The sequence below is a fragment of the Palaemon carinicauda genome, chromosome 43 (genome assembly GCF_036898095.1).
Source record: "Palaemon carinicauda isolate YSFRI2023 chromosome 43, ASM3689809v2, whole genome shotgun sequence".
NCBI lineage: Eukaryota > Metazoa > Arthropoda > Malacostraca > Decapoda > Palaemonidae > Palaemon > Palaemon carinicauda.
The window spans coordinates 21876493-21895331 of NC_090767.1; the positions used below are offsets into that span (position 1 = coordinate 21876493).

At 44.9% G+C, this 18839-nt stretch overlaps 1 long non-coding RNA gene across 1 annotated transcript; it reads right to left on the reverse strand.

Annotated features, from left to right (window-relative positions):
- Positions 1-1186: 1186 nt before the first annotated feature.
- LOC137633644 (uncharacterized) lies at positions 1187-12065 on the reverse strand. Its single transcript, XR_011042330.1, has 3 exons — positions 11932-12065; positions 11322-11494; positions 1187-2344 (listed from the first exon to the last, which is right to left on the reverse strand). It is a non-coding gene; the product is annotated as an uncharacterized lncRNA (long non-coding RNA).
- Between the last annotated feature and the right edge of the window lie 6774 nt (positions 12066-18839).

Genomic DNA, 18839 nt, shown 5'->3' on the forward strand with positions numbered 1-18839 from the left:
ACTGAATAGCCTGAACATTTGACTAGCCATTCTGGTTATGCTTCTTATAACAATTATATCCTGCCTTGAATAATGACTTTCATCATAGATTAATCTTCCTAAGAACATAAAATGAATAACTTTGATATCGTCTGCTATAATGATAATGATAATGATAATGATAATGATACCCCCAACTCTACATTGTTCTCTGAAATGTCTCAGCGAAATCCCTGGAAGAGAAACTCGACATTCAACCTCAGAAAACTTTTATATTATTTTGGTTAAATATTTAATCTGTGATTTTATGAAATTGTTAAATAAGTGCAGTATTTTACACTTTTTCATTTGATTTATTCTAGAATCATCTTCGTCACATGGACTTGGAGAAAGAATATATAAAGGAATTCTCATTGGCAGAAATGGTAGGAGGTGGTTGGTCGTCCCTATCTAATTCTTCATGTCTCGCACCTCCTCTGGCGATCTACAAAGCCTACGTTACATTGTGGGGGAGTCTACCCCTGCCCTCAGACTTACAAGCCCCGGCAAAGCAGCACATACTCAAATACCTACACACCGCAAGGGGAGTCTATCCCATGCCATGAGATTTACAAACCCCGGCAAAGCAGCACGTACGGAAAGACCTATACATTGAAAATCACGTCTTTAACGCGTACCAACACTTGCAGGCCACTACTTATGCCTCGACACACACACACACTCTCTCTCTCATGACATAGAAATTCCCCAGATCTGTATTTGCTGCTTATTTTCACTTAAGAAATATTGTGAATAATCTAGGCGAGAAGGGGTCTCCTTGTCTAACTCCTTTCTCAATTGGAATTTTCTCACTATCGTCACGTGGTTTCAGGATTGGTAAACATTCAAATGCGAGTTTAAAATGGAATCTCTGCTACATCAAAATGTGTTCCGTCTGCTAATAATAAATCTAAAAATGAAATACAATAAAATACAACATACATCAAATGTACAGAGAATGCCAGCGACCTTTTTAGAACTGCCAAGTAAACCAATAAGTGAACTTAATCAAAATTGTAAAAGAATTTTTGACCCGAGTCATTCTTTTCTCATGCAAAATATTTTCAAGTGTTTTGCCACTTCACTCCACGAAACACATTCCGGACACGTGTCCGAAGGAGAGCACACTTTACCCCTACACGAGGAACAAAGGGAGTGTAGGCCCACATCGGGCTTAGATAAGAACGCTCCACACGACTTCCCGGCCCTAGGCCCAGGACAACGGCGGGGATGCTCCATAACGCACTATCACAATACCGCCAGACACAGGAACGTAGCGGAAAATGATAAGAGAATACTAAAAAACACAAGGGAAAACACGAGGGAATTAAGTTATAAGCGCGAAAGCACAAAGGAAAGCACAACGGACCACGAGGAAACACACGTGGAACACAAGAGTCGGGGACACAAAGGGTCGCACTGAGATACGGAGAGCGTCAAAATGATATCACGACGCGACCAGAGAACTTACTAAAGGTCGAGACCCAAGCTAACATGAGGCCTGCCTCAAGATTGCCCTCAGGGCACGTATCCTTCCGCCTAGGCTTACCATCACAGAAAACGGAAGTAGGGTAAACTACAAAAAACTCTGGTCGGTTAAGAGGAGGTTCCAGGTAACTCCTAAGAAAGTAGTTTGAGGTAAGTCCCTGTGTTAGCATATGATATTTCTAAGTAGCTTTTCTCTAGAAGCTGAATCGGACCTGAACCTTCTTCTGTGTTGGATGTTATACCTAATTCAACACCAATGAATTTACTTTTGGATAAACTTCAACATCTTACCAATGAAAAATATCTTGAATTTCAAATATATACTACAGTACTTAACACAAAAAAAAACGTTATTCCTTATATATAAAAATCTGTAAGCTCGCTGACATCTCTGTACATTTCTAAAAATAATAAATTTCAACAAACAATATTCATAGAATGTAAATATGAAAGAAGAATCAAATAAATTTTATATAAACCTTTCATACATTTCAGAGATTCTCTCATTCAGATCTTCCACAATTCCACAAGACATTCTACCTTACGAGTATGTGTATATATTCACAAGCCCTCTAGAATAAACTTAATTATCAATTAGCAAAGTAGAATTTTCTTCTTACATTTTGCATTATTCAATTCTTTCATTTGGACCTAAAATACATCTATTCTTATTCAAATAAAAAACCCAAGACTTCACTGAAACGAAATCAAGAAAAGGTGTAATTATCGATGCTCTCTTGATTCTTGATAAAATCGTCAATGGATTCGTCTATACCCCCGATAAATCTTCGGTGATGTTGTTAAGTCTTCTCCTGTACTTCGTACTGATGTCGATAATCTGAAAAAGAAAATTACTTTAGTCATGTTTTTAAGAATATCACAAGACATTACAGATAATAGAAGCAATTATACATTACTGAACTTTTGAATAATATCTTCACCATTCATTAAAGCCTAACTGCATCATTCTAAACTCTAGGAAGAATTAATCTTGAGAGTTATTCACTTTTCTAAAGTTTGCATTGCTTTCGATTTTCGTCTTCATTCACCACCAGGAGATGGACACCGCTGGGCAAATCCTATCATCTAAATGTGACATTTTTTCACAAACACAACTAATTACTTAGATAAAATCTATACGTATACATGTGTATCAGAGTATTCCTTTTAATATCAAGGTGTAGACAAAGTCTATACGTATACATGTGTAACAGAGTATTCCTTTTAATATCAAGGTGTAGACAAAATCTATACGTATACATGTGTATCAGAGTATTCCTTTTAATATCAAGGTGTAGACAAAATCTATACGTATACATGTGTAACAGAGTATTCCTTTTAATATCAAGGTGTACTTGTAGGTATCCAAGTGTTAATTTATGTTTTTGCAGCCTACATAATAACCAAAGTCCTCAATTCTCTGTTTTACATATTTTGGAGTGAGTAAAGTCGACGGATCAATGGTCTAGTTTGCAAATTGTGACGAACAGGAAAACATTTTGTTTTATTTTCATAGTTGAAATCTAATATGTGAGCTATTTCTAAGTCTAGGAATATTAAAACAATGAATTAACTTTCTGGATATAAGCATTAACTTCTCCAATCAGAAGGCATTACTACAAAGTAGACTACATTTCTTTGTAATCATGAATACAACGCCCACAATTTAGATTGAATTCTAATGATTTGAAAGATATGCAGACCATATTAAGAATAACATTTTGGTAATAAATCTGTTTCATATTATTATTATCATTATTACTAAGCTACAACCCTAGTTGGAAAAGCAAGATGCTATAAGCCCAAGGGCTCCAACAGGGAAAAATACCTCAGTGAGGAAAGGAAACAAGGAAATAAATAAACTACATGAGAGGTAATAAACAATAAAAATAAAATATTTCAAGAACAGTAATATATATATATATATATATATATATATATATATATATATACTGTATATATATATATATATATATATATATATATATATATATATATATATATATATATATATACTATAAAAACTTCTAGAAGAGCTGCTTACCATAGCTAAAAAGTCTCTTCTACCCTTACCAAGAGAAAAGTAGCCACTGCAGTAGTTAACCCCTTGAGTGAAGAATTATTTGGTAATCTCAGTGTTGTCAGGTGCATGAGGACAGAGGAGAATGTGGAAAGAATAGGCTGTGACAAAAGAGAGGGATCCAATATAGTACTGTCTGGCCAGTCAAAGGACCCAATAACTCTCTAGCGGTGGTATCTCATAAAGGAAAACATATCAATTTTGTCTTGATCGATTTTAGAATTTGGTAAATACTTGGTCCTCACATGTCAATTTGCAAATCATATCTTTACAGGAAGGAAAAAAGCTGCCAAGGTAGACTTTGATTCAATTTCAAACTTACAGAAAATTTCTTAATGAACAGACTGACATGAGTCTGTCTTTGTAGAGTAGATATATATTTAGACATCAAGTTTACTTACTTCCTTATTTACTTTCCTCACTGGGGTATTTTTTCCTGTTGGAGCCCTTATAAGGCTTTTAGAATCTTTCTTTTCTGAGGGTTGTAGGTAAGCTAGTAAAAATAACAATATTTGGCAGTGAATACCACATCCTTATTTGATCTAAACCTGCCACTCCTGGTCAAGCCTTTTCTCAATAGTTTCCTTGGTCCTTAGACTTGATCCTTGTTAATTCCAAATGTATCCAAGATCATCGTCTCCTCCTACACCTATTGACGCAAAGGGCCTCGGTTAGATTTCACCAGTCGTCTCTATCTTGAGCTTTTAAATCACTACTTCTCTATTCATCACCTCCTTCACACTTCATACTCCTAAGCCATGTAGGCCTGGGTCTTCTAACTCTTCGAGTGCCTTATGGAGCCCAGTTACAAGTTTGGTGAACTAATCTTAAGAATCAAATTTATGAAATTATGGCAATCGGGGAAGGGACACATAGATAATGACTCTTCTATCCCTCTCTCAATACAGGTTTCATCAAACCTCAAGGACGTCAACTGATATCTCAATGTCAGAATGTCCATGACTTGTGGGAGAGTCATTCCCCTCAAATGCTAATTCTCTGTTCCTCTTTAATTGAAAATCTGGTCCTCAAGGGGCTGTCATGGTGTTACGAAATAACTCTGAAACCATTCTAGTTTTCCTTCCCCAGTCAATTGTTCAAAGTTGATGTCTCTTCTACAAAAATGATATTTTGATTATAAAATAAATTTTTGAATATACTTACCCGGTGAATATATAATAGCTGACGTCTCCGACGGCTCGAACGAATCCAAAAACTCGCGAGCGATCGCCATGAAGGTAGCGGGTGTGCCCACCAGCGCCGACTATCGGCCAGATACCGCATATACATGTAAACAGCTCCAGTTCTTCTCATCCCGCTGGGTCTCTATTGGGGAGGAAGGGGGGGCCTTTAATTTATATATTCACCGGGTAAGTATATTCAAAAATTTATTTTATAATCAAAATATCATTTTTAAATATTAAACTTAGCCGGTGAATATATAATAGCTGATTCACACCCATGGTGGTGGGTAGAGACCAGTATTAATACAGTTTACGGCGTATATGCTTAGAGTTTTTGACAGTTATATCATAACAAAACCCAAATAAATATAGGTACCTGGTAAGGAAGCTGACTCTAACGATTACTCTGCCTTGTTAGTCCGCTTTCCTCACGAAGCCCAGCCATTCTCTTAGGATGCTGAAAGACTCCCAGGAGCTGAAGTATCCAGGGCGACAACCCATACAACAGAACCTCATCAAAACCCTTAATCTGGGCGCTCTCAAGAAATGACATTTGACCACCCGCCAAATCAAAAAGGATGCGAAAGGCTTCTTAGCCTTCCGTACAACCCAATTATAAACATTTCAAGAGAAGATTAAAAGGATATTGGAATTAAGGGAATGTAGTGGTAGAACCCTTACCCACTACTGCACTCGCTGCAACGAATGGACCCAGTGTGTAGCAGTCCTCATAAAGAGTCTGGACATCTTTTAAGTAAAATGACGCGAATACCGTCTTGCTTCTCCAAAAGGTCGCGTCTATAATACTTCGCAGAGATCTGTTTTGCTTAAAGGCCACGGAAGTTGCTATAGCTCTTACTTCGTGCGTCTTAACCTTAAGCAAGCAACGATCTTTTTCACTCAAGTGAGAATGAGCCTCTCGGATTAAAAATCTAATAAAATATGACAAAGCATTCCTTGACATAGGCAATGAAGGCTTCTTAACTGAGCACCACAAGGCCTCAGATCCACCTCGAGAGGATTTAGTCCAAGCTAAATAAAACTTCAGAGCTCTAACTGGACACAGCACTCTTTCAAGCTCGTTGCCTACGATCTCTGACAGGCAAGGTATATCAAATGACTTAGGCCAAGGACGAGAAGGCAGTTCATTTTTGGCCAAGAAAACCAAGCTGAAGTGAACATGTGGCTTTATCTGTAGAAAAGCCGATGTTCCTACTGAAGGCATGGATCTCACTGACCCTTTTAGCCGAAGCCAAGCACACTAAGAAAAGCGTCTTGAGGGTGAGATCCTTCAGGGAGGCTGAATGTAATGGCTCAAACCTGTCGGACATTAGGAACCTTAGGACCACGTCTAAGTTCCATCCAGGAGTTGCCATACGACGCTCCTTAGAGGTCTCGAAGGACTTAAGGAGATCTTGGAGATCTTTATTATTGGACAGATCTAAGCCTCTATGTCTGAACACAGACGCCAACATGCTCCTGTAGCCCTTAATAGTGGGCGCTGAGAGGGAGCGAACATTTCTCAGATGTAGGAGAAAGTCTGCAATTTGGGCTACAGAGGTACTGGAAGAGGAAATGGATGATGACTTGCACCAGTCTCTAAAGACTTCCCACTTCGACTGGTAGACCTTGATGGTAGATGCTCTCCTAGCTCTCGCAATCGCTCTGGCTGCCTCCTTCGAAAATCCTCGAGCTCTTGAGAGTCTTTCGATAGTCTGAAGGCAGTCAGACGAAGCGCGGGGAGGCTTTGATGAAGACTCCTTACGTGGGGCTGCCGTAAGAGATCCATCCTTAAAGGTAGACTCCTTGGAACGTTTACCAGCCATTGAAGTACCTCTGTGAACCACTCTCTCGCGTGCCAGAGTGGAGCAACCAATGTCAACCTGGTCCCTTCGTGAGAGGCGAACTTCTGCAGCACCTTGTCTAGGATCTTGAAAGGTGGAAAGGCATAAACGTCCAGGTGAGACCAGTCCAGCAGGAAAGCGTCTATGTGGGCTGCCTCTGGATCTGGAACTGGAAAACGGTAAGTCGAGAGCCTCTTTGTCAGAGAGAGTCGCAAAAAGATCTATGGTGGGTTGACCCCATGTCATCCATAGCTTCTCGCACACAGTCTTATGCAACGTCCACTCCATGGAGATGACTTGTCCTCTTCTGCTGAGGCCGTCCGCCAAGACATTCATTTCCTTGCACAAATCTCGCCAAAGGAGAGATGTTACTGCCTTAAATGGAGTTCCTTCTGATCCGTGGTTTTTTGGGTTCTTGATCGCAAGAGAAAGACCTTCTCGAAGTCTGATGTTGCTGTCCCACCAAGTCCGACATGTCTAGACTGAGTTGGAGATTGGGAAAGAGATACTCACTAAGCCCTTCTCCTTGTTCCAATGTTTTAGGTGAAATCGGAAAGGGCATAGGTTGAGTCTCCCCAGAGAGATAAACTACTCCAGCGATGAAAGAGTTCCCACGAGGCTAGTTCAAACTCTTACAGAGCAACTGTTTTTCTCTTGCAAGTGAAGGACTTTTAACAGAGCTTGTTCCATTCTTGCGGGAGACAAAAAGGGCCGAAAAATCAGACACTGTATCTCCATTCCCAAAAAAAGAATAGTCTGGGATGGGGTACTGTAAGTTACGACTTCTCTACGTTCACTATGAGACCTAGCTCCTTGGTTAGGTCTAATGTCCATTAGAGGCTCTCCAGACAGCGATATAATGACGACGCCCTGATTAGCCAGTCGTCTAAATAAAGGGAGGCTCTGAATCCTCAAAAAATGTAGAAAGCTTGCTACATTTTGCAAGGGCCTTGTAAAAACAAGAGGAGCAGGAATGAGGTCGGAGTACAATGCTCGACAGTGGTACATTACTTTCCCGTCCACAAACCTCAGATGTAGTTGAAAGTTTGGATGAATCGGGATGTGGAAGTATGCATCCTGAAGGTCGAGAGAGACCATCCAGTCGCCTTCCCTTAATGCTGTCAAGACAGCTTTGGTAGTCTTCATCGTGAAGTTTGTCTTGACAATGAACACATTGAGCGCACTTACATCTTAAGTACTCCTGCAGTGAACGTGGCTGCCAGATCATTGGAGCCATCCCTGATAGTCTTGTTCCTGCAGAGAACGTGGCTGTCAGATCATTGGAGCCATCCCTGATAGCCTTGTTTATGCATGACATAATTGTACAGCAAAACTTCAAACGCTCGAAAAACTCCTAACAGGAGATGGTCTAGCTCTGAAGCCGACCATAAAATCTTGGAGCGTCTCATGGCCAGGCGCCGGGGAGAGTCTATGAGGCTTGAGAAGTCTCTCTGGGCAGAGGCAGGAACTCCCAAGCCGAGAACTTCTCCCGTGACATACCAGACGCTCGCTCTATAAGCCAGTTTAAAAGGAGGGAAAGCAAAGGCTGTCTCCCCCAAACTCCTCCTGGTGATCAACCAGTCGCCTAGCAAACGTAAAGCTCTCTTAGAAGAGCGAGAGAGCACTAGCTTAGAAAACAACGGCTTCGAAGTAGCTAGGCCTAGTGTAAACTCTGACGTTTAGGCGAACGAGGAGCAGCAGTTACAAAATGGTGCGGACAAAGATCCTTAAAAATCAGCATGATTTATTTAAAGTCCATAGAGGGCTGAGCAGCTTTAGGCTCCTCTCCGTCTGACAGAGTCCCCAAGGGAATATCAGTAGGAGGGGGATCAGCAACTTCCTCATCTGAAGGAACCTCGTCCGACAATTGCCGAGTCTCAAGCAAGGGAGAGACCTGCCGTGGTGGCAATGCTTGACAAGCAGAGTCCACACGCAAAGGAGCATCAGTAGCAGTCAAGGACGCTACGTCATGTAACTGCTTAAAGGACTGACCAGCAACAACAACAGGTGCGGGAGGACGACGCTCTACGTCAAGTCGAGACTGCCTTGACTGCCTAGATTGAGCAGTTAAAACAACTCTTGACTGCGGTGCTTGACGCTCAACGTCAAAACAAGGCAACTGAGCTGGTTGGCGAACGTCCTGAACGTCAACACGAGACTGCGGCAGCGGCTGAACGTCAACACGAGGCTGCGGCAGCGGCTGAAAGTCAACACGGGACTGCAGCGAGTGAGGATCCAAGTCACGTGACTGACGTGACAAACTATCGACATCACGTTTCATAACGTCAAAAGGACGAGTAAATGCTCATTTGGGCGGCTGACGGCCAGAGTCTCGTTTAGCGTAACGGCGACTCGAAAGCGAAGGTTCATCGTGAACCTGCTCAACGTCATACTTCTCCATAAGGGAGGCAAGCTTAGTCTGCATGTCCTGCAGGACAACCCATTTAGGATCAACGGGAGTCGGAACGGGCCGAGACGACGGTAACGTCTGTGTTGGCAAAACATTGCCTTTACCTCGACCCTCGGACCCCGTGTTACGCTTGCGTTTAATAGGCGAACCGTCTTCCGACGACTGCAAAGGGTCAGAGCTGTCCCCATGGCTACAGCCAGGACGCTGGACCTGTCCTGAAGGGACTGACTTCCGCTTTAAGGGTCTAGAAACTTTGCTCCAAGGTTTCTTTTGCGAGAAGCCTTCGGATGACGAGGAGAAAACAGCCTCGCTCGTCTTATGGTAGGGGCGATCTTGCGAGACACGCCCGATACCATAGAGGGAACGTTTGTTCGTTGGTTAAAGCCTCTCGTCCCCATAAGTCCTACGACATTACTTCTCCCTGGTAGCATGGGAGCCTGAAAGAGGTTTCGGACTAGGTGAACGACAAGCACGAACAGACGAACCCTCGGTCGCAACACTAAAAATCACTTTGCGCAATTATCACTACGATTTTCTGTTTTTGCACTTACTTCACTGATATCGTATTTTTCAATAATTTCACATTAGGCATGAATAAAACTGATTTCTACCTGAAGCACGCAATTCTCCCTTACATCAAAAGGTTATAATTGCGAAATGAGTCGTATAATGTAAGCACATTAGTACAAGCAAAAATTAGTAAACATATATATCGAATAAAACGGAAATATATAAAGTTAAAAGGATCAGTGACTGGGGAGGAGACTAAACACTAGTTCAATAAAGACTACGTTTTCAATCTCTCACCGTACAGTGCCTTGGGACGAGAATAAAAACTAAAATAAAAGTTGAATGGGCTCAACGTTGTTTAACTTCGGTTTCCAAGTTAGGACCGCCTACTCTCGGACTAGGGGAGGAATAGGTAAGGCCGCATATAAACAAAACATAAAATTTATCTTGATGTTTAGTATAAATGGAAAGCTAATCGAAGAGGCCTAATAAAGGCGGGTGAGATATAAAATATATAGAGGAAAATCTATAATTAACAACAACAATTTATAACGTGATAAGATAATTGCTAAAAGCCTAAAACACACTTCCGTACACTAAGGGAAGGGTCGGCCATCTTTACTCTATGGAAAAAACCAGAGATAAAAGAGCAAGGGCAAAACACTTTTACTCTCCTTTCAAAAGCATTTCTTTTGAGGATAGTATTGAATAATCCAACACGGCGAAAGCAATAAAACCAAAACCAAGTACTTCACCAATTCGGTAGAAAACTCGAGGTCATAATAGCGAGTGGAATCGACTTGTCGATGAAACCGACAGAGAAGAACTGGAGCTGTTTACATGTATATGCGGTATCTGGCCGATAGTCGGCGCTGGTGGGCACACCCGCTACCTTCATGGCAATCGCTCGCGAGTTTTTGGATTCTATCGAGCCGTCGGAGACGTCAGCTATTATATATTCACCGGCTAAGTTTAATATTTAAAAATCTGTACAAACTGGAATTCCTTTTCTTGCAAAATATATAATTATTATTTAGATATTCATTGGGAGTTAACCAGTTCAGCCATCTCTATTATGTCATTTTCAAAAACTGAATTTACACATCACCCATAGACCCTGCTTTGTCTTAGACACCGTCGTCTGCGCTCGTATTCTATGGAGGTGTTGAGGTACACCCAAACCATTACCGGATGTCTTCTGTTACATATACCCCTGTGTATTAACTTTCCTTTCAGACATAGATGTCTTACACATTAAATTTAAGACATAAATAAAAAAATTCTTAACCGTCTTCATCAACTGTATAAGAATCTATATAGTCTCAAGTTGATCTGTTTACCTTTACATTTGTGTTTTTTTAATCATGATTTACAAACAAAAAAAGTCACAAGAAGGACTAGATTAATACAGCAGGTTTACACAAAAACATATCACACATTTTCGGCTTACTCAGAAAATAACTTCTTTTGTATTTTCCATTTATCTAGAATGAGTAAAAGCAAATTGATTAAAACAGCCGAAGACAAAACTGAGCGTCGAGCTGACCCACATGCGAGTGGGTCTTCCCCGCCACCAGTTATAAAGGAATATAATTTGTATTTATGTTTAAACATCGAAGAAGATGGACAGAAAAGTGAAGGGTAGGAATTGGGAATGAAGATAAAGCAGACAGTTAAAAAGTGACAGAAAGAGAATCTGTCAAAACCATTTAGCAATGCTTACAGTGTACCCTACAAAGTACACGGATGACACTAAGTAGCTACGAAGAGCAAGGATCGTCACTCACCTTCTTAACATTTTCGAAGCAAGAAAGTAGGCGAGAACATGGAGAGATAGATCAAGAAGGCGTCATCTTGGGGTGTCTCGGTCTATCTTTATCCTCCTGGACGGCTGTATCTTAAGTCCAAACGTATACGGTTCCACCGAAATCATAATGGTGACAGCGCAGTTGTCAAACACCTGCGGGAGACGAAGGTCGATTAGTTCGAGAAACAAGCGATTAAAAAAATTCTTATTCTGTAATTTCTTTTTAAACTACTAAATTTTATTTTTACAATAATTTACTTACATAAATGTAAACACAGTTTTATTTGTCTTAGATAATAATAATAATAATAATAATAATAATGATAATAATATGGCAACAAATATAAAAATCATATCTTGTAAAATTTATTCCTCATTCATAAGAGTTGGATGTTCGGGCCAGGAAAGCCCTCCAGTGCCAAGGTCCCACTGGGAGAAAACATTGTAAGTAGAGTGATAGTTAAGGTGGAAGAAAGGCAGCAAGAACGGGGTCAGGTAGAGAGAGAGAGAGAGAGAGAGAGAGAGAGAGAGAGAGAGAGAGAGAGAGAGAGAGAGAGAGAGAGACAGAGAGAGAGAGAGAGATGCCTCACCATTGCAACATTCAAAAAGGAACATGTCCGCAGTGTTGATGAGGAAACAGGTCTTGTCCCCGCCACCATCACTGACCACGACGTATTTAAGTCTACATTGACCTTTCGTCTTGCAACACCTAATGTTGACTACCTGGAAGAGAAAAGGAAAAATGAACGAGTGTTGCCATATCAGGATCTGGAAGAGTCTAAGGTTAATCTTAAGTTACGACCTGAAATACAATGAGTACGTTTTGCTAAACGAAAATCCTGGAATATCTGTTTTGCTTCAATACCTTTCCTGTTGTACACTGAAATTGAGCTAAAATGTTTTATACACACTTTTAAATATAAATAAATATAACAAATTTGGAAATAATTTTGTATTTTTCCAAACATACAAAGCTGGAGCTATTTATAGGATATTACTTTCGGCAACGCTGAAAACCAGCCAAGACAATTTTAGTGAGGGATAATTACCCCATCCGCTAGTTAGCGGGAGGGGGTTGGGGTAGACTAGCTATCCAGCTCACTCACACCTGTCAGTTGAGTAACCACTTTTGCTTTCTGGCAGGACTTCCAGGGGGACAGGGTGGCGGGCCAGTTTGTATAAATAACTCCAGGTTTGTATGTTAGGAAAAATACAAATTATTTCCAAATTTGTTATTTGTTCCGACACAGATACAAACCTTCGGTATCTATAGGGTGACTTACTCTTAGGAGGGAGGAAGTTCTACCAACTGGCCTTGGTCATGACCCGGGGTTCCTTCTAATTGATTTTGATCTAATTAGTAGGAACCCTACCCTCACTAAAATCAAAGTAGTTACAAGGTAACTCACTGATAGCGGCCTGCAGAAGCTTGTGTGAGAGAGACTTGTGGCTTGCCTCCAAGTAGGAACTCGAGGATTCTAAGACATATCCAATACCCTCCCTCAAGAGGTATTGGTGACGTAACAAAGTATTCATTCATACTCAGGATGCACAAGGGAAATGATTCTTACCTGCAGAGGGGTGAGGTCAGCTATGCTTCGGTCTTGCAGAGCTATTTCCCCAGAGGGGGAGAAGGAGAAAGAAAGAAGTGAGTCAGACATTCTTTTCATTCACCCTAGACTAACCCGGGTAACCTCAGCCCTCAACCCTCTGCTACTTGTCCATCAAGGAGCCTGAGGCATTAGATCACTTGTTGTGCGGCCACCACAGGACCAATGGAGAAGGTTTTCATGCTCCTGTGGGTTACGTCTTTCAGGTAGTGGGCTGTGAAGGTCATCTGACGCTTCCACATGCCCGCTTGCAATACCTGTGCCACAGAAAAATTCTTCTTGAACGCCAGAGACGTTGCAATGCCTCTGACGTCATGAGCTCTGGGTCTGTTGGACAAAGGAGGATCTGGATATAGAGCCGTTCGATTACTTTCCTTATCCAGGAGGAAATAGTATTCCTCGTGACCCTCCTCTTGACCTTCCCCGTGCTGACAAAAAGTGCTCGTACACGGGGGCGAGCTTTTGCTCTTCTTTTTAAGTAACACCTCAGACTCCTTACCGGACATAGTAACAGTTGGTCTGGATCTTCGGTTACAAAACGAACTCTCTCTATCCGAAATGGGCCGAACCTGGAGTCCGGTACACCCGGATTTTGAGTCTTAGCTACAAACTCAGGGACGTAGTTGAGGATTACTTCTCCCCATCTCCTAGAGTGGGAGACATCAGCAGATAGACCATGAAGTTCGCTGACTCTCTTGGCCGCAGCCAAAGCGAGCAGGAACACCGTCTTCCACGTTAGGTGGCGATCTGAGGCCTGGCGTAGTGGTTCATAGGGGAAGCCCTTCAGAGACCTGAGGACCCGAACCACGTTCCAAGGGGGAGGTCTTAGCTCTATCTGAGGACAAGTAGGCTCGTAACTGCGTATGAGCAAAGAAAGTTCCGAGGAGGAAATATCGACTCCTTTCAGTCTACAGGCGAGACTCAAGGCTGAGCGGTAGCCTTTGACTGCCGAGACCGAGAGAAGCTTTTCTTCCTGAAGGTATACAAGAAACTCCGCTATGGTTGGAACAGAGGCATCGAGGGGAGAGATACCCCTTCCACAACACCAACCGCAGAAAACTGACCACTTCGCCTGGTAGACTGCCTCTGTGGATCTCCTGAGGTGTCCAGTCATTCTTTTCCCAACCGGTTGCGAAAAGCCTCTCTGTGTAAGGAGGTGCTGGATAGTCTGCTAGCGTGAAGTCGAAGCGAGGCTACGGTTTTGTGGAAGATGTTGGCATGTGGTTGTTTGAGGATGTCGTGTTGTGGAGGAAGCTCCCTCGGGATCTCCGTGAGGAGATGCAGAAGGTCCGGGAACCATTCTGCGTGATGCCATAGCGGAGCTATGAGGGTCATTTGCATGTTGTTGCTTGCTCGTACCTGGTTGAGGACCTTTCTCAGACAGAAAGGGGGAAACGCGTAAGCGTCCAGGTTTATCCACCGTTGTTGGAAAGCATCTTGCCAAAGAGCTTGGGGATCCGGGACTGGGGAGCAGTACAACGGGAGCCTAAAATTCAGGGCCGTTGCGAACAGATCCACCGTCGGGGAACCCCACAAAGTCAGGACTTTGTTGGCTATCAGAGGATTCAAAGACCACTTGGTGCCAACTATCTGAGTCGCTTTGCTCAGCTTGTCTGCTAGCACATTCCGCTTGCCCGGAATGAAGCGAGCTGATAGTCACCAAGTTGTCCTCTGCCCATCTGAGTATCTCTACAGCAAGATGGCACAGCTGCTGCGAAAAGGTACCGCCCTGCTTGCTTAGATAAGCTACTACCGTGGTGTTGTCGCTCATCAACACGATGGAGTGCCCCGCCAGGACCTGGTGGAACTCTTTGAGGGCCAGAAAGGCTGTCCTCATCTCTAAGAGATTTATGTGCTGGTACCTTTCTGATTCGGACCATTGGCCGGAGATGTAATGGTGCAGCACGTGAGCGCCCCACCCTTCTTTTGATGCATCCGAAAAAAGCATCAATTCCGGGGGAAAGATGAGAAGATCGACCCCTTTACAGAGGTTTGGCTCCGCCAGCCACCACATGAGGTCCGACTGTTCCTCTAGCCCTATGCGGACTAGGTGATCCCGAGAATCGGAGTGTTGGTTCCACTGGGATTTCAGTCGCCACTGGAGGGATCTCATCCTGAATCGACTTTTGGAGATCAGTCGGGTCAGGGAAGAGAGGTGACCGAGAAGGCGAAGCCAATACTGCGTCGGGAGCTCTTCCCGACTGAGGAAGACCTGTGCCATCTCCCTCAGTCTCTGGATCCTTTCTTCTGATGGAAACGCTTTGTGCCTTAGGGTGTCTAATCGCATGCCTAGGTATCCCAGTTCTTGAGAGGGGAGCAGTTGAGACTTCTCGAAGTTTACCACGATCCCCAGATCCTGGCAAAACCTTAGAAGTTCGTCTCGGTGGCGGAGAAGGGCCGCCTCCGAGTCTGCCAGAATCAGCCAGTCGTCCAAGTATCTTAGGAGATGGATGCCGACTCTGTGAGCCCAAGATGACACTAGGGCGAAAACTCTCGTGAATACCTGGGGTGCTGTGGAAAGACCGAAACACAGCACCCAGAACTGGTAATGCTTCCGATTGAACATGAATCTCAGATACTTCCTGGAAGACGGATGAATTGGGATCTGGAAGTATGCGTCCTTCAGATCTAGAGTGCAGATGAAGTCCTGGGGTCTTATCGCTTGTCTGACTTTGTCGGCCGTCTCCATCCTGAAAGGTGTCTGTTCAACAAACCTGTTCAGGGCCGAGAGGTCGATGACTGGTTTCCAGCCTCCAGACGCCTTTTCCAAAAGATAGAGTCGACTGTAGAAGCCTGGGGACCCGTCGAGGACCTCCTGGAGAGCGTCCTTCTCCAACACGGACTGGACTTCTGCCCTGAGGGCAAACTCCTGTGTGGATCCCTTCATACAGGAGTTCAATGGAATCGGCACTCGAGTCAGTGGAGGGAGAGAGAGCGTGAACGGGATACGATACCCTGAACGAATCACCTCGACCGTCCAGGGTTCGGCCCCGTGGTAAAGCCACCTCTGCCAGCGGCTTTGCAGCCATCCCCCCCACACGTGGGCAAATGGGAGGATTGCCTGTCTTAATGGGACTGGCCTCGGCTAGATCCTTTCTTACCCTTTCCTCCACGGAAGGACTTTTTGCTGTGAAAGGCCTGCTTTGCACCCTTTTTACCCTGCTGTTTTGGGTCTCTAGCCCTTTTCGGCTGCGGGTTTTGCTGTGCTTTCCGCTGTGGCTGAGAGGGGGAAGGTCTAGCTGTTAAGACCTTTTGGATGAGGGAGTCCTAACTGGACTTCCTCCACCTCTCTGCCACCTGCTCGACGTCCTCGGGATGGAACAAAGAACTGCCCTCGAAAGGAGCATTTCTCAGACTCGCTACTTCGGCCTGAGGGAGGTGTCTATAGAGCTTGCCTATGAAGGCATCTCTCCTCTTCAGGATAGTGTTGGCCCAAAGGTTCACTACCTGATGGGAGAGGAACTCGATGGCCTGAGTGCCAGACAATAGGAAAGTCTCCAAAGACTTCCTGGAGGACTCCCGAGACAGGTCTTTACACCGCATCAGTTGTCCTAAGGATTCTAACCAGAAATCCAGCCACGAAGTAGCCTGCATGGCGTACTTCGCCACCTTTTCCTGGTTTAGGATTTCAGAGGCCGAAAAGGAGACTGGAAGTCCCGTAAGTTTCTCGAAGGGGATGGCCTTCGAGAGTGCCTCTATAGAGTGGTCGAGAGGCAGCGTTGGAAGAGATTCCCCCGAGGATCTCGTAGTACCTCCTCTGAAAAACATACGGAGGAGGTAGGAGCTTGGAGGACGAGTTGGAGCGGAGAGAAGAGGTGGACCCAATTGCCTGGGACACTGCCTTCTGGTTGGCACTCTTCAACCCCTTTGATCAGGGCAAAGCTGCACTGGTCCTATGAGGTTTCTGAGTGCCATAGAACTGGTCAAGGACCGTTTTTTTCCATCTAGAGGGGCTGCCGATGGATCTGGAAGTCCATTGATGGAACTGAAGCAGGCTAGGACCTGCCAGAAGGCGTGTTCCGACTCCTTCCTCTCATCCTCTGTAAGCTTGGGGCTAGCGGCTGCTGGCAGAGCATCGTCCTCGAGATCGCTCTGCCCTTCCACATCCGAGCTCTCATCCATAGGAGCCTGGAGTGGGTCGAGGTTGTCAACTGTATAGACTGGGGATAGGGAGACTACCAGGGAGGTGCTCGCTTCCAGCTGCCTGGGAGGCGGTGAGGAAGGAAGTCTGGCCGAGGATTTGGTGATGGTGAACAAATCCTTTGGTTCCCTACCACGAGGCCAGAGGTCCTCTGTCCCCAAAGGCCTAGAGGACTCCGTCGGCTTACGGGTAGAATGTAAGTCCGTTGCCGTACTGGGTGAGTCCCGCCCGGTCGCAGGTCGTGCCTCCTTAGACACTGTCTCGACCGGTAAAGGACGGAAGGAGTCGCCATAGGAAGTAACCCTATCCTCCTCGGGGGGTGAAGGACGAATCCTTTTCCTTTCCCCCTTTGGCCTGGCCTGTGGCATCTTGAACTGCAGGGGACTACCCTGAGATTCATGCCTAATCTCCTCCAGAGGTCTTTTGCGAGGGGATGATCATCTCCCTTTGCCTGAAGAACCCGCCTGTGCGGGAACTTCCGACCTCCTCCTAGGATCGGAGGAAGGAGAGGACCCTGGAAAGAGAGGAGGCAACAAGGGAATCCTAGTTGTGTCACCTAAGGACTGGAAGCGGGGAACGACTCCCTTCATGGCTTGGTGCATTACATTGAATAAGGTGCTAAGCCACGGGGGGTCACGGGGTCCTGAGGAACGAAGAGGGAGGTCCTTAGGAAAGAACTGCTCCCTGGGTTTAGGAACCTGGGCAGGTTTCCTAACCCTCTTGTCTGATGGAGGCTTCCCTACAGGCAAGATCGGCACAGGCCTACCCTTAGGGATAGGGTCTGGGCTCGGTCGCGCAGGAGACTGTTGTCTCTGTTGAGGCCTAAGGGGCTCGAGAGACTGATTGTGAGCTCCAAGACGGTCGTGCGCTCTTGCGCCGAAATGTTGGTAGGCGGAAGGGAGCTCGTGCGTGCGCCCTTCCCAATTGCGCGCACCTTTTTTGCGCTCGTGCATGGTGCACAACAGGATGTTTGAGCATATGGCGCCCCATAGGATGAACCCGCGCCCCATGATCGCCATTTTGTTTACACGCGCCAAGACGGTCGTGCGCGCCAATTTGGCCGTGCGTGCCAACTTGGTCGAACGCGCGAGAGCTCTCAGGTTGGTGAGAGAACTCACTACTACGCTCACCCGAAGGTTCACGATAGCTTGCGTTGTGAGAGCGCGAACGATCAACACAACGAGAGTTTAAAAACTCTCTGTCATAAAAAGAATGACTCTGGTCACGAGAACCTGAAAGTTCAGCGTGAACTGTGTTGCGCGAATCCAAAGGATCAACGCAATGAGAAACCGGAGTTTCTCTGTCACGATACACCGAAGTGTTAGCGCGACTAGAGTTACGAGAGCCAAAGGGTTCAGCGTAACTCAGGTTACGAGACCCCGAAGGGTCAGCGTAACGAGGAATCGAGGTTCCTGTGTCACGAGATCCCGAAGGATCAACGTGACTGACAGTACGAGAACCAGGAGGTTCAACGTTACCGTCGTTACGAGAGCCCGAAGGTTCAGCGTAAGAGAAACCCAAAGGTTTCAAGTCGCGAGAGCCCGAAGGTTCTGCGTGACGGAGACCCGAAGGACTCCTGCTGTCATGAGAACCCGCAGGATCAACATGATGAGAGCCCGAAGGCTCACGATCACGCCAGCCCAAAGTGTGATCGTCACGAGACCCCGAAGGGTCAACGTGAGGAGAACCAGCAGGTTTAAAGACGTCTCCTCACAGCCCGAGGAGGAGAACGCCCAGGGTGGAGAGG